The sequence below is a fragment of the Sciurus vulgaris genome (genome assembly GCF_902686455.1).
Source record: "Sciurus vulgaris genome assembly, chromosome: 9".
NCBI lineage: Eukaryota > Metazoa > Chordata > Mammalia > Rodentia > Sciuridae > Sciurus > Sciurus vulgaris.
Window position 1 is genome coordinate 23,854,493 of NC_136469.1, and position 16,114 is coordinate 23,870,606.

Genomic DNA, 16,114 nt, shown 5'->3' on the forward strand with positions numbered 1-16,114 from the left:
CCACTTTTCCATCCATTGGCTCAGAGTTCCCCCGTGCCTCGCCTCTGCGCCCCAGGCGCTGATTTCTTAGTAACTGCAGAATGACAGCATCACTCTGGGCATCCCACCGCCCACCCCGTTCAGATCCACAGTCTAGCAGCCATTGGGGCACAGAAGTAGGCTGGGACTGCGACATTGTAAAGTTAAAGGACTGAAAAAAGGGAATGATAGTTTCCCTTTGTGAATAGGGTCAGTCACAGATTCCCCTTACTTGTCGCTTCAGGAGCTGATCACTTTTGCCCAGCAACTACTGCCCTTGTTCTTTTTCTCAGGTTCTGGGGCACATGTAACACAATTCCTGGCACTTAATGAGCAACTAATAACTCAGCAAATAAAAAGGTTCTATTAAATGAGGGAATCAAGGCATGAGTGCCTGCCAAGCTGAAGGATTATGATTCTTTTGATGCCCCTTTGTAGCCATGGTAAGACTACAATAAGGTGCTGTGTTCTGGATAAACCCCAGAAGTCCATGCCACCTCCTTTTGTAGCTTTCTTACATTCAGGTCTTAAGTGTAAGAGCAATTGCCCCAAACACAGCTCAACATGGCCTCTAAAGGTGGCGGGGTGACATGATAAGAGATTCTTTCAGGGAAGGAACCATGTGGTGTTGCTTACCGGGATGATCTTTGAAATTCAGCTTCTATTTCCTTTTATTGCTGCCAACTCGTAGAATTGCTGAACCTTTAAGTGCCAAATAACTTAGTGACCTCATCCACTGAGAGAGGCAGTAGGAATGGACACCATACTTGGCTTTTGATAAGATGAATCACCTTGGCGAGACAAATAACTGCTGACCTGGGGCACTTCTTTCTTTCTAATATTTCTCTAGTGTCAGCACTTTCAGGCACCTGACAGGTGTGGCGAGCAAAGGCGACATTTTTGGTCCTACTCCATTTTGATAAGGTGAGTTTTTAATGGGGTGTGTCGTAGGGAGCAGGCACAGGAAACCGCAAATGACAAATTATTCCCGGATTCCAAGGTGAGTCTGTAATAGGCCAATGAAATGGAGCTCTGAAGGTTAGTTTATACCTGGGAAGTGGAAAAAATTTTACAGATTTTTTTTTTTTTTTTTTTTTTTTAAATCTTCATCCAGGAAAACTCCAGTTTTGTGAGGGGAAAAAATCTTAGAAATAAACAGGACAGTGGATTCTGAGCAGGGATAATGCAGACAGAGCATACAGTTCACTTGGGCTTCCAAAGAACTCTTATTGCTCTTCTAGAGCGAGTGCTCCCCTTCTCTGCGGGCCCGGCCTCTTCCTCTGTGACCCGAGCATGACACTGGTCAATATGTCACTTTCCTCCTTCCTGAACAGCAGGGCCCATCCCACTCCTTCCAACTCCCTTTTGCTAAGACAGGAAGAAGCAGATTCGCTGTGGATCAGTCAGGGTTCTCCAGAGAAACAGAACCAGCACAAATAATAAATATATAAAGTATATATTATGTGTCATGTATAATATGAAGAAAAATTATAAGGAACGTAAAGAATATATTCAATATATAAAGTATAAAGAAATTCATACATAGGTGTTTGCAAGTCTACAGTATGTGCGTCTGTGTTTACGTGTGGATAGGAGAGAGACAGATTTGTTCCCAAGAATTGGTTTCACGATTGTGGAGGGATCGGCAAATCTGAAACTGCCCAGCAGGCTGGTGCGGTAGAAATTCTTTGGCAGGAGCTGAGGCTAAAGTCTTAGAGCAGAATTTCTGCTTTTTCAGAGGAACCTTGGTTTTGCTCATAAGACCTTTCAGTTCTTCATATAATGTGTTAAAATGTCAGCAGAGTCCGGAGCCTTTCTACACCTCTTCATGTCAAGGGACCTGTCTGCCACCAAGCTCAGGTTAGTCACCACCACATGGTTGTGCCTTGTTTCCTCCCAGCAGTTATCATTTTCTGATATTGTATTTTTGTCTGGCTTTAACTCCTTTATTGCCTGTTTTCCCATCGGTGAAAGAAGTTGGTTGGAAGAGACACTTTCTCTGCCTGGCTCACAGTGCACAAGGAAACATTTATTTTTACTTAGTAAACATATAAACAACACATAGCAGCTCAATTCACAATAGCTAATTGTAAGAACCAACCTAGAAACAGATGAATGGATAAAGAAACTGTGGTATGTATACACAATGGAATATTATTCAGCCATAAAGAAGAATAATATTATGGCATTTGCAGATAAATGGATGGAATTGGAGAATATCATGCTAAGTGAAATAAGCCAATCCCAAAAAACCAAAGGCTGAATGTTTTCCCTGATAAGTGAATGGTGATATATAATGGGAGTGAGGGGGTGGGGAGGTGAGAGAAGAATGGAGGAACTCTAGATTACGTAGAGGGAAATGAGAGGGGCATATGAAAGATGGTGGAATGAGACAGACGTCATCAAAATGCAGTCTGTAAAAATAAAAATGGTTTAATTTGTTGACTCAATAAATAATGAATGAACAAAGGAATAAATCTGGAAGAATATTTGGTGTGGAGAGTTATATAATGAAGATATCTGATTTATATATTTATGTTCCAGAGGGTTTTTCCCCACTTTAGATCCCTTCAAAATTCCTGTTCTCTTAAGTTTGTTTTTGTTATTATTGTTGTTGTTGTTGTTGTGGGGTTTTTTGTTTTGTATTGTTTTGTTTGGGTACCAGGGATTAAACCCAGGGGCACTTAACCCCTAAACCATACCCCAGCCTTTTTAATTAATTAATTAATTTATATTTTAAATTTAAAGTCAGGGTCTCACTAGGTTGCTTAGGGCCTCACTAAGTTGCAGAGGCTGGCTTACAACTGTTGATCCTCCTGCCTCAGCCTCCTGAGCTGCTGAGATCTTTTAAGGTTTTTTTTCAAGCTTATTCTCTCGTTAAAATGAAACAAAGCTATTAAGATTAATTCACATCAAAATGCTTTGACCGATGTTTCCTCTGAGAATTTACCACAGAAAGTTACAAATTGAAAGAGATCCACTTAATTAATGAATATTTGGTTATTGAAGACTTTAATGTGATACAACTAACTGAAGGATTTGCACTGTGTCACTCACTGGCTCTTCCTAAATCAGGGGGTCAGGGATTCCTTGAAGCATCCTCATTCCCCTATAAGCATTGAATACATTTACTGAATTCCTTGAACCCAAATAAGTTTCCTCAGATTACTCTTCAGAGGACTTTCCCTCCGACTCAGCATGCCCAAGAACGACTTTGAAGGTTGTTAAAATGGCAGCCTCCAAGTCCCATTCCTGAAGATTCTGGATCAGCAAATTTGGGTGTGTGCAGGAATCTTTATTTTTAACAAACACCAACACTTGGTGACTCATTCTTTGGGAAACACAGTTGGAGGGCAAGATACAGACTCTCCCTTGAGACCCAACCAAGGAAAGCTCTCTCTAGAGCCAGCTTCCTTGAGAACTTCTCTAGGAACTGAAGTGGAATCGAAGAAACACCTGTCAGTTCTTCCTCCCTCCAGGTGCATCAGAAACTCTGAGGAATACCTGAGAAGGGTCAGCCTGCGGCTGAGAGACGATAGGTAAAATCCAGACCAACATTCTAATATTTCTTCCAATAGCAGCGTTCCATTCTGTTTAGGCACAGGCGGTGGCCCGTGTCACGGATACTGCTGGTCCCATTCCCTTTCAGGTAATGTTTTTGGCAAAAAAAGAAGGGTTATGGCTTATGAACTGTCTACCTGCCAGTGTTGTCTCTGCAGCAATTCTGCTGACATGGAGCCAGATGGTTGCAGCCCTTTCTAAGAGGAGGTGGAGATGGCCATTCCCCATGTTACATCCGGCCCCTGCATCACCACTGGGTCCAGTCATCCCTGCAGGGTCAATTTCAGTACTTGTTCATTCAAGGAACTGACTAGGTAGGGCACTGGTCCGCAAGGTCTGGGGTCAGGACATAGAAACATTCTCGGGGTATGAACTGTGTCTTCCAACCCCAGTGCCCACCATGATGCCAGGCACAGACTATGAACTCAAGATAGACCAATATGTTCATCTTTAGAAGTGGAAGGCAATGAAAAAGCATTTGCTTTCTTCCAGGGTAACATCTGGGAAGACCTCTGATGTAATAGCTCATGTTAAGTAAGCAATGATTACATCATCTTTCATAATATAAATTCATAAAAAGAAATGGGCCTTCTCTGAGTAACAAATTTGCATTGAATTATTTCTGATTATTCCTCATATGTTAAAACCCTTTATTTGTTCGAACTTTAAATTGTAAGGAGACTTGCCTTAGTAGAAAAGCACATATATAAATAGGTAGTATTTCAGTTATGTCCATGATGAAGTTGGCCACAGACTTGTAAATCCCCATTTGCTATATTTGTTTTTTAGTTTCATAGTAGGTCCAATATTTAAAATTGGTTTGTAATTGGGGGTCATCTAAATAAAATTCGATCTTTAGATATGAGTGGTACGAATAAGTCTTTTTAAAAAACATTTCTTATGTTCAATATTTAAAACCTGTTTGTAATTGGACCCATTTGGTTTAAATGATGCCAGACCTTCATACTTAAGTCACAAGTGTGGAATTTCGAGACAGAGGACTTTACGAATAAAGATACATATTTTGCCAGTATTTCCCCAAGCTGGTAATTGAGGGAAGAGAATCAACTCTACAGATGTGAAGAGTGGGGTGCTTTTATACTTAGTGTTAGAATTGCCTGAGTCCCTTCTACAATTCCCAACACAACCTGTTTTTGCTAGGGAGGGAAAAACCAGAATATTTCTGAGTTCTTTGATGGAAAGGTCATAGGGCACATTGAGAGCGTTCCCTTGGTGACAAGGGCTCCTGGGACACACAGCTGCTCAAGGCAGCATATGTTCAGGGAACGGTGAGAATATGACTTTTCTTAATAATAAAAAGGTTTGTCCTTTCTCAGATGCCAAGAAATAGTCAAATGTTTTGAACCAATTCCAACTCTCTTTGGTCAGCCTTCCTAACCCCTTGTGCATGTTCTTTTAGCAAAAAAAAAAAAAAAAAAAAAAAAAAAAAAAAAATCATGTGGAATAGATTGAGCCCTCCAGGAAGAAAAGGGAGTGAGCATACCAACAGTTCCTTGGTTAGGTGTGGAGGCAGCTGCTGTGCCTCAAATACATAAATAAAGGCAAATTTAAAGATCAAGAACAGATAGCACAGTATCGTATTTTCCCCAACTGTGTTTGATATCTCCTATCTTCTGCAACATCATTTTATTGCTTTTTTTTAAAAGAATAAGTACGAAATGCATCGATCCAGACTATTCTACAGCAGGCCCCAGTTTCTCATTCATGGGGAAATAATTTCATTATTTTTCCAGTCCTCAAGTATAAAACCTGGATGCACAGGATCCCCAGGAATGAGAATATAGTGCTTCAATCACCGGAACAAAGCTAGGGAAACTGCCTTTTGTTCAATAATAAATAATTATCATTGATAAATAATTATGCATACATAGTTTTACATATTGACGGTAATATAATGGGAAAATCTCTTTAAAAAGTTCCCTGACCTAATAAAGGGTATTTTAATACAGTGCATAAAATGATGAATTTTCACACAGTGTGATGACTTCTGGATACATTGGTAGGAGAGAGGAGCATATAAATATGGGAGCTTTTGTGAGAGAAAGAGTGACCCAAACCAGCCCTTCAGGGGTCTCCCAGGACTGAAACTGCATACTCAGCCATGTTATCCCAGGACCAGACTCACAGTGACTGCAGACCTGTCTGGAGGATGCTGAAAGATCATCTCACCTCAGGCTCTCAGGACACCTGGAGTTCCACCTTCAGAGCCACAGGATGGTCTCCAGAAAGACCAAGTGACTGTCCACACCTGACCTAGGAAGAGTGTTTCATGAACTCATTCATTCTGCCCTTGGCATGGTAAGATGAGCAGACTGCACTGGATGCTGGAGAAAGCATCCTGGGGACAGAAAGGACATTTTGAAGATGAGAAAGGAGTTATCCTGCGTTATCTTAAGGGATCCTGCATGGGTTAGGGAAGAGGCAGGAACCTGGGGAACAAAAATGAGGACCCTGGACAAGGGTCCATAGAAGTTCAAGGGTAAGAGAAAAGTCTCAGGCTCCTGGTCCCCTCTGGCATATTTAATGGCAAATTCTACCCAAAGAGCAGAAGGTTCTAGACTCTGGAAACTAGGAGACTTTCCACTGTTTGGTTGGGTGAAGTTTAATGAAAAGTAAACTCTAGGGAATAAGGGTAGTGTTCTTTTCAATTCTCTCATGTTATAAACTCAAAAACAGTATTTCCCAAATGGTGTGCTGTGAACCACTGTGGAACTATACGGATATTTTCGTTTCAATATTCATATATGTTTAATATCTTTTAGAAAGAATGCAAATAGCACATCAAACCTATGATTTTATGAATATTATTATAATTTAGGAAGAAGAGTAAAACAAATAGAGTCAATTTAAAGGTTTTCCTATCCTGGTTTTATGTAGAATTATAATGAGCTAATTAAAAAAAAATAAATAGAAGGAAGACAGTAAAACAAGAAAATCGGAGAGGGGAGGAAAAGGGGAAATACAGCAGAATCAAATGGAGTGAATTACGTTAAATGCATTTAGGAATAAGTCACAATGAACCCACCATTATGTATAATTATAATGCATTAATAAAAACATAAAACAATGTTTAAAAATGCTTTCCTTTAACTGATAAGAAAAATAACACAGGCATATGAATGATCAAAGTGGGGAAAATACTGTTTTAGAGCTTTTTGGAAAGAAGCATACTCCTGGTTTACTGAGGAGTTTTGATGCATTTATAAGCAGTGAATGGTTGTTCATGTTAAAAGCAAATAATTGGGGGTGGGGGAGAAAGTGTATCTCCAAAGGATAGCATTCTGGTTTCCACCACAGTTTTTGGAAAGTAATCAATAGACTTAACTTCACTTACAGATTTTTTTTCTTTGGTAGTGCTGGGGATTGAACCCAGGGCCTTGGGCATGCAAGGCAGGCAATCTACCAACTGAACTATCTCCCCAGCCCTAATGCAGTTAGTTTCAGAGGCGGTTCTCCAGGGTAGTTAGGTAGGGGAATCTTTGAAGGTGGGATCTGAATTTGCGCTTCACTAATGACTAGCTGTGCCACCTTGAGTTAAGACACTGCATCTCTCTCAGTCTGAATTTGCTCTTCTGTAAAATGGAAATACCTCCTTCCTAGGGTTTTTGCAGGAGTTAAATGAGACGAGGAATATAAAGTACTTAAACATTATGACCTCATTGGTCTCAGAAATGGCCTTTGGAATGGTTTCTCTCTTTTTTTTCCTGGGTATTTTTTCAATCTTTTTTTCCTTAAATACCTTTCCCTGGCCTTTATCACATTTCTACAGACATGCTTTTATGAGTTATCTTCTTTAGCACAAAAGACCAGGGAACAGTAGAGATTGCTTCCCAAGGAACTCGACTGCCTGCATCATTAAGCCATGATGATTCTCAGCTTTTCATGCCTTTTTAAATGAGTTGGTCCTGTCCATAGAGGATCCCATGTAACCTACCTGCTTAACTGCCAAAATTCCAGAAAGATTTCATGATGATCCTTCACCCATCTGATACTTCCATAACAACAAATTGACCTCAGAACTATGTGACACATTCTTTAATTTGTGTGTCATCTGCCTCTTTTGGAAAGACATTTGAAACAGAGTCTTCTGTTTCTTTATCTGGATATAGTGTGCCAATAGCTGGGGCCACCTAATAGCCCGAGAGGGTCAAAAGGAGACATTCTTGAAACAATTCTTTCTATGCCAAGCCACCCAGTGTGGCTTTCTAGAGCTGGATCAGAACACTCATTGTCTAACACAATGGTAGCCCCAACTAGCAGATAACTAAGGCAAGACCATTCTGTGCTCTTTGGAAACAGGCTTTTGAAATTCCTTCAGTGCATTCAAATATACTTTTCATAATAAAGGCATGCATCACCATTACCATGTGGCTGTTGATGATCACTGTCATTGTGGTGGTTTGATTCACAGAATGTGGACTTCATTAAGAACACGGACTCAAGGGCAAATCCCAGCCCTGCTACTCACTGTGTGAACTTAGCCAGTTTCCCTATTTCTCAGTTTCCTCAACTGTAAAATGGGAAGCAAAGGTAGAGTCCTCATCCTGTAGGAACGGGAGGGTCCTCCCAACTCCGTATTTGAATCAGATACAAAGACTGATAATGCTATACACATGCTAAAAGGTCTATCACGGTGAGGCTTTGGTGGGAGAGCAGGGCAGGCTTCCCAAGTTGGTCCAACAATGACTTTAGAAGCAGAGAGAAGACTGGCTTTTTTTTTTTTTTTTCTTTTTCTTTTTATTGTGGTTAGGAGGTGGGGCCAGCCAGGATGAGGGTCCCATGTGGGCAGCACCTTTTATAAACTTCCTCCCACAAAGGCCAAAGAAGAGTGTCAGGCTTTCTTATATCTTGCCCAGATGTAGGAAGAAAGAACAGAGGCTTCGTAACTGTCAGCTGGAAAATGTCAAGAATTGAAGATTGAATCTATAATAGTCTTTCACAGAGCAAACAGCCAATAGGGTCTTATGTTATCAGTTTTTCATCACTGGGCCCAAAATACCTGACAAGAACATAGAGGAAGAAAAGTTTATTTTGGGCTCATGCATGGTTTCAGAGATCTCAGTTCATGATGGGACTTCATTGCTCTGGGCCAGAGGTAAGGTAGAACCTCAGGGTGGAAAGGCATGGTGGAAGACAGCTGATCGGCACGTGGCAGCCAGGAAGCAGAGACAGAGGAAGGAGCCAGGGACAAAATATAATACCCAAGAACAGCCCCCCACCACAGTGACAAGCTTCTTCCAGCCACACCTCATCTGCCTATAGTAACACCCAGTAATCCATTCAAATCATCCATCCAGCAAATGGATTGATCCACTGATTAGATCACAGCTCTTATGATGTAATCATTTCACCTCTGATCATTGCTATGTTGGATAATATGTTTCCAATACATGAACTTTTTGAGAGAGAAACCATAATAATTCTATTACTGGATTCATCTCCCACTAGTCCTTAATATTTCCCTAACGCATGATGCTCCAGAAGTTTGACCTTATAACGAGATGTACCATACAGACTTACCATTTAGACTTGTTCTCTACTTAATGCCAAATAGAGCCTCACCTGGCGTGAACTCATGTTGCCCCCAAAAGACCAAATTAATGTGTGTATGTAAACACCTCATTACCAACAGCACAGGACCTAAAAGTGGTGAGGGAAAAAACCTTTCTACATGTACATAAGTGCTTACATTTGATTGTGTGTCTATCTATACAAATAAGGATACCATCGTTGGTTCTAACATTAGTATCTGTACACAGTAATAGTTTTATGCATTATTAGTATCTTCAAGATGATTAGAAATCTATTCAACCTCAGGAATATGAATGAGTGAATGAGGTGATAGTATACTAATACTTGCTTTTAGTTTTAAGAATTTTACATTCAAATAACAATAAGCTGAAAAGCAAGGAGACCTTTAATGTTATTGTATGTGGGTGTCAGTTTTTTTGACATATAGTTTACCTAAAATAAAATATAATTATTTTAAGCAATCTGATGAATTTTGATAAATGTACCCAGTCGGGTCACCACAACAGTATGACATTTCCATCACTCTAAAAAGTTCTCTTATGACCCTTGGCAGTGTGCCCCTTACCTAGAATCCCTAGGATCTGGCACCAACCACTGATTCCTATCACAATAGTTTTCTCTTTGCTTGAATTTCACATCAACAGAATCATTCAGTGCATGGTCATTTGTATTAGTTCTCTATTGCTGCTGTAACAAATTGCCACCAACAGAATTCTGTGTGTCTGAAGTCCAGGTAGTATGGTTCACTTGAGTCCCCTGCTTAGATTTTACAAGGCCAAAATCATAAGGAAGCCCTGGGCTCCTTCCTGGAGACTGTTCCTATCTCATTCAGGTTGCTGGCAGAATTCCTGGAAGGCGCAGGACTGAGGCCTCTGTTCCCTTGCTGACGGCCAGCTGGGGGACATCCTGAGTACCTCTACCAGTTGCCGCATGTCGCCCCTTTTATCTCAGAACCTGCAAAAGCACATTCATCCTTCTCACGCATGAAATCTTGACTCTCCCTTCTCCAACTCTAGCTGGAGAAATTTCTGTTTTCTGAAGTGCTCATGTGATTAGAGTAGACCCACTTGAAAAATCTGGGATAATCTAATGTTAAAGTCCCCAACCTTGGTGATATCCTCTAAGTCCCCCGTGTCATGTAAGGTGACACATTCACAAATTCCAGAGATCAGATTTTGGACATTTTTGAGAGGGTATTCTCCCTACACACCACTTTCATTTTATATAAATTCTTTTGAGATATATTCATGTTACGAGCATCGGTAGTTCATTTATTTTTATTATCTAGCAGTATGCCATTATAAGGATATACCATAATTTCTTGATTGTTACCAACTGGAGGCCACTGTTTTAGTTTTTGTCTAATATTAATGGAATTGCTATGAAACATTTGCCTATAAGTCTTTTGAAAACTTTTTTTAGTCGTGGACGGACACAACACCTTTATTGTATTTATTTATTTTTATGTGGTTCTGAGGATTGATCTCAGTGCCTCATATATGGTGGGCAAGCACTCTAATCCCAGCCCCTGCATATAAGTCTTTATGTGAATATACATTTTAATTTCTCTTATGCAATACCTAGAAATAAATCAGTGAGTTCACATGGTAAGAGTATATTTAACTTTAGAAGACACTATTATTTTCCAAAGTGTCTATACCATTTTGTATATCTACCAACAATATATGGAAATTTTACTTGCTTCACATTCTCACCAATAGTTAGTATTGTCAGTTCAATTTTTTTTTTTTTTTGTATTTGTAGATGGACAGCATTCTTTTATTTTATTTATTTTTTTATGTGGTACTAAGGATTGAACCCAGGGCCTCACATGTGATAGGCACGTGTTCTACCACTGAACTAGAGCCCCAGCCTAGCATTGTCTGTCAAAAAAAAGAAAATTTGAGCCTCTCTAAAAGGGACAGAGTGGTATTTTATATGGTTCCAAATTGCATTTGCCCAATGATACTGAAGATCTTTTCAAGTTTTCAGGTATTTATTAGACATATATCTTTGTAGACGAAGTCTCTGTTATTTTTTTCCCATTTGAAAAAATAGGGTGGTCTTATTATTAAACTATGTGAGTGCTTTATGAAATCTGAATACAAGTTCATTACCAGATATATATTTTACAAATGCTTTTCTCATAGACTGTGACCTGCCTTTTCATTTTCTTAACAGTATCCTTTGAAGAATTATATATTATAATTATATAATTAATTATATAATTATATATATACATCTATATATGTTTTCGCTACTGGAGGTTGAACCCAGGGGTACTTAACCACTGAGCCACATCCCCAACCTTTCTATTTTTTATTTAGAGACAGGATCTTGCTGAGTTGCTTAAGGCCTTGCTAAGTTGCTGAGGCTGAGTTTGAACTCACAATTGTCCTGCCTCAGCCTCCTGAGCAGCTGGAATTATAGGCGTGGGCCATTGCGCCCAACCTGAAGAATAAAATATTTTAATTTTAGTGAAGTGTTATTTATTATTTCTTTCTTTTATGGTACCTGCTGTAGAATAAATCCTTACCTAACCCAAAGTCACCAAGATTTTTATCCTATAGTTGGTTCTAGAAACTTTAGACTTTTAGCTCTAACTTAAAAGTCTACAATCTAATTTGACTTAATTTTTCAATGTAATACAAGACAAGGGTTATATTTCATATTGTGTGTGTGTTTGTGTGTATATGCACATGCACATACATACAATTATTCCAGCACCAATTGTTATAAAGATTATCCTTTTATTGTCACCTTTGGGAAAAATCAGTTGACGCTTAACTCATTTCACACCTCATAGTCTTCACTGTTTCATCAAGTAACAGGTCTATCTTTGTGTCAGCGCACAAATTACAGCTGATTATTACAGCTGCTATAATACTCATAGTGTGAGTCCTCCAATTTTGTCCTACTTTTTTACAACTGTTTGGCATTTTTGTATCATTTTAGTCAGACCAGCAATATGAAAAACCTGTTGGAATGTTGACTGGGATTGCATTGAATTTATAAACAAATTTGGGAAGAAATGACATCTTAAGAGTACAGAGCCTTTAGAGTATTGTTTATATCTCTATTGAGTTAGGTCTCATTAATATTCTGTAACTCTTAATGTAGCAATCTTGTAAATGCTCTGTTAATTTGTCCTTAAGTATTTCATCCTTTTTCGATTGTTATAAATGGTTTTATTTTCTTAATTTCAGTTTTTAACCACCATTAACATTTAAACTCTTGAGTTTCTGGTTCTTAATTTGTAAAATTTGTTAAAAGACCAGTGCTTTAGAAAAGCCATCTCACTTAAACCTCAAAAAAACCTTATAGAGAATGACTTGTAGTGAGTTGAATGGTGTTCCTCCAAAATATACATCTCTTTTCTAACACCTAGATCCTATGAATGTGAACATATTGGGGGCGCAAATCAGAGTTGAGGTCTTTGCAGAGGTAATTAAATTAAGAAATTTTAAATGAGATTATCCTGGATAATCCAAGTGGGTCCTAAATTCAATGACAAGAGTCCTTATGATAAGAGAGAGAAAAGAGAAGATCATGTGAAGACAGGCAGACCGTGAAGTTAGGAGCCATAAGCCAAGGAATACCTAGGGCACTGGAAGTGGGAGAAGCAAGGGAGGACTCTTTCCCAGAGTCTCTAGAGGGAGCATGGCCCTGTTGACACCTTGATTTCAGATTTCTAGCCCCCAAATCTATAGGGAATAGATGGCCATTCTTTTAAACCACCAGGCTTGTAGCAATTTGTTATGGTGACTCTAGCAAATGAATACATTACTTTTATCATTTTACAGATAATGAAACTGTCAGGAAGATTAAGTAACTTGTTCAAGGTTCCACAACCATCAATTAAACTCGATTTTTCTTGACCCAAATGGGTTGCGAGTAACAATTACACAATATCTTACCTGAGGTACAAAACATACTGTGGGAATCACAGAAGTAATAAGACACCAGGCACATGCTTCCTCATGATGCTTCGAGTCTGTAAACCATTATTGCTAAGAATATAGGAATCAAGTTTTTAACACCAAACCAGACTGACAACCTGCTAATTATCCAAAGCTATATGCAGTACTCAATTGTCCCTTGGTTTTCTCTTTTTGATTAGACCATTTTTTCTTTTTCTTTTGATGCTCTTTAGCATCTCTTAATTCTGTAAGAGAGATGAGACAGTGTTGTTTCTTGTACAATGAGTTAATGAAAGATAAGAGTATTCAGCTAAAATGTATTTAGCATTTTGCTAAGCAGAAAGAATAACTCATCATTATCAATTATTGAGCAAAGGATGTTGAAATCTCCAATATAACTGTGGAGTTATTTCTTCTTTCAGTCCTATCAGGTTTCATTTCATGTACTTTAAAATTTATTATATACATGTTGCTATGATCTGAATACCTGTGTCCCCCCCAAAACTCATATGTTGAAACCCAACCTCCAAAGTGATTTTTCTCACTTGAAAAAATAGGATTGTCTTATTACTGAGCTATGTGAGTTCTTTATGTATTCTGGATACAATTTCTTTACCACATAAATATTTTGCAAACACTTTTCTCACAGTTTGTGACTTGCTTTTCCATTTTCTTAACAGTGTCCTTTAAAGATTCAAGTATTTTAATTTTATTAAAAGGCAGGCCTTTGGGAAATGATTAGATCATGAGGGCAGAACCCTCATGAATGGAATTAGTACCCATATAAAAGAAGTCTGAGGGAGCTTCTTCCCATTTTCTGTCATTTGAGAACTCATAGAGGGCTACATCTATGAAGAACAGGCCCTTGTCAGACACAGAATTTGACAGCACCTTGATTTTAGACTTTCCAGACTCCAGAACTGTGAGCAATAAATTTCTGTTGTTTAAAATTATCCAGTAAATGGTATTTTTGTTATAGCAGACCAACAGATTAAGTCTTGATGAATTTACTTCTGTATCTTTTGAAATGACCCTTTGGTCCCTGTTATTTTTTCTTTATTCTAAAAAATGCTTTGTCTGATATTAATATAGCCACTGCAGCTTTTATGAAATTCATTTCCTCATGGTATATTTTTCTGTCCATGTACTTTAATTTATATGTCTTTATATTTAAAATGGGTTTCTTGTAGACAGCATACAGTTGGGTTTTGCTTTTTATCCATGTTGACCATATCTACCTTTTAAGTTGGATGTTTAGCCATTACACTTAGTGTCTTAAAATACGATTAGTTGTAAATCTATCATATTTCTATTTGTTTCCTTTTCTATCTGTTCTTTGTTACCTTTTTCTTTTTTTCTCACATAATTTTGGATTGTGATTTTATTACTCCATTTTATTGGCTTTTGTCTTTTGTGCAGGTGTGTGTTTCTTGTGTTTACAGTATGTCTTTTACTTACTAGAATTTACCTTCAAATAATATATCATTCTGTAGAGAGTTCAAGAACATTACAGCAGCAAATGTTCATTCCTACCTTTGCTACTATTGTCATACATTTCACTTTTTACAACACCCATAATCTTCATTAATTTTAACTATAAATTACTTTTTTTTTTTTTTTTTTTTTTTTTGGTACCAGGGATTGATCCCGGGGTGCTTAAACACCAAGCTATATCTCCAGCCATGTTTATTTTTTATTTTGAGATAGGGTCTCTCTAAGTTGCTTAGGGCCTTGCTAAGTTGCTGAGGCTGATTTTGAACTTGTGATCCTCCTGTCTCAGTCTCCCTGGCCTCCTGGGATTACAGGTGTGGGCCACCATGCCTGACTGTAAACTACTTTTTAGTAGGATTTAAACTAAGAGAAACATGCTCATCTACATTTTTTTCACATCATGTGCTTTTTGTTCATTTATAAAATCCAAATTTCCATCTAGAATTATTTTATTCCTTCAGTCAAAACAATTAACTTCTCCGTTTCTTGTGTGTTAGTCTGATGGTTTAAAAAAAATCTCCTAGACTTTATATACATGAAAAGTCTTTTCAAAGACATCATTCCATGATATTATGGCTTACGTTGTTTTTATGAACTGACCACTATCATTCTTAATTATAGATCAAATTGTACCCCCCTCACACATAAATTATATGAGACAGTCCTAACACCCAATATGACTATTTGGAGATAGAGCTTTTAGAGGTAATTAAGGTTAAATGAGCTCATAAGGGTGTGGTCATAATTGTATAAGATTGATGGTCTTGTAAGAAGAGGAAGAAGTCTCTCTCTCTCTCTCTTTCTCCCTCTCCCACCCCACTTCCCTTGTATACATACCAAGGAAAAGTTATGGGAGAGCACATCTAGAGGGCAGGAACTACAGACCAGAAAGAGGTCCCTCACCAGAACGTGGCCATGCTTGCTCCCTCATCTCAGACTTCCAGCCTCTGGAACTCTTGTTTAAACTACCCTGTTGTTGTTGTTGTTTTTAATTTGGTTTTGGCAACTGTTATGGTTTGGATGTGAGGTGTCCCCCTAAAGCTAACATGTAAAACAGTGCAAGAAGGTAGAGGAGAAATGATTGGGTTGTAAGAGTCTTAACCCAATCAGTGATTTAATCCCCTATTAACTGAGTGGTAACTGAAGTGGTAGGCTGTGACTGGAGGAGGTAGGAATTGGGGCCTTGCTCTGGGCGTATATTTGTATCTGGCCAGTGAAGTCTCTCTCTGCTTCCTGATCACAGTGTGAGCTGCTTGCCTCCACCACACTCTCCCGCCATGATGTTCAGTCTCACCTCAAGCCCTAAGAAATGGACTAAGACCTCTGAGACCACGAACCCTCAAATGAATTTTTCCTCCTCTATAGTTGTTCTGGTTAGGTTCTTTTAGTCACAACAGTGAAAAAGATGACTAAAACAGCAACCTAAGCTGACCAATGCATCTTTATTTGTCTATATATATATATATATATATAAAATATTCTTGTTTTCTGTGGCAGCATTTAAGATTTATTCTTCATTACTGGTTTCCAATATTTTTATTATGCCTTGTCTTTATGTGGATTCCTTCTTA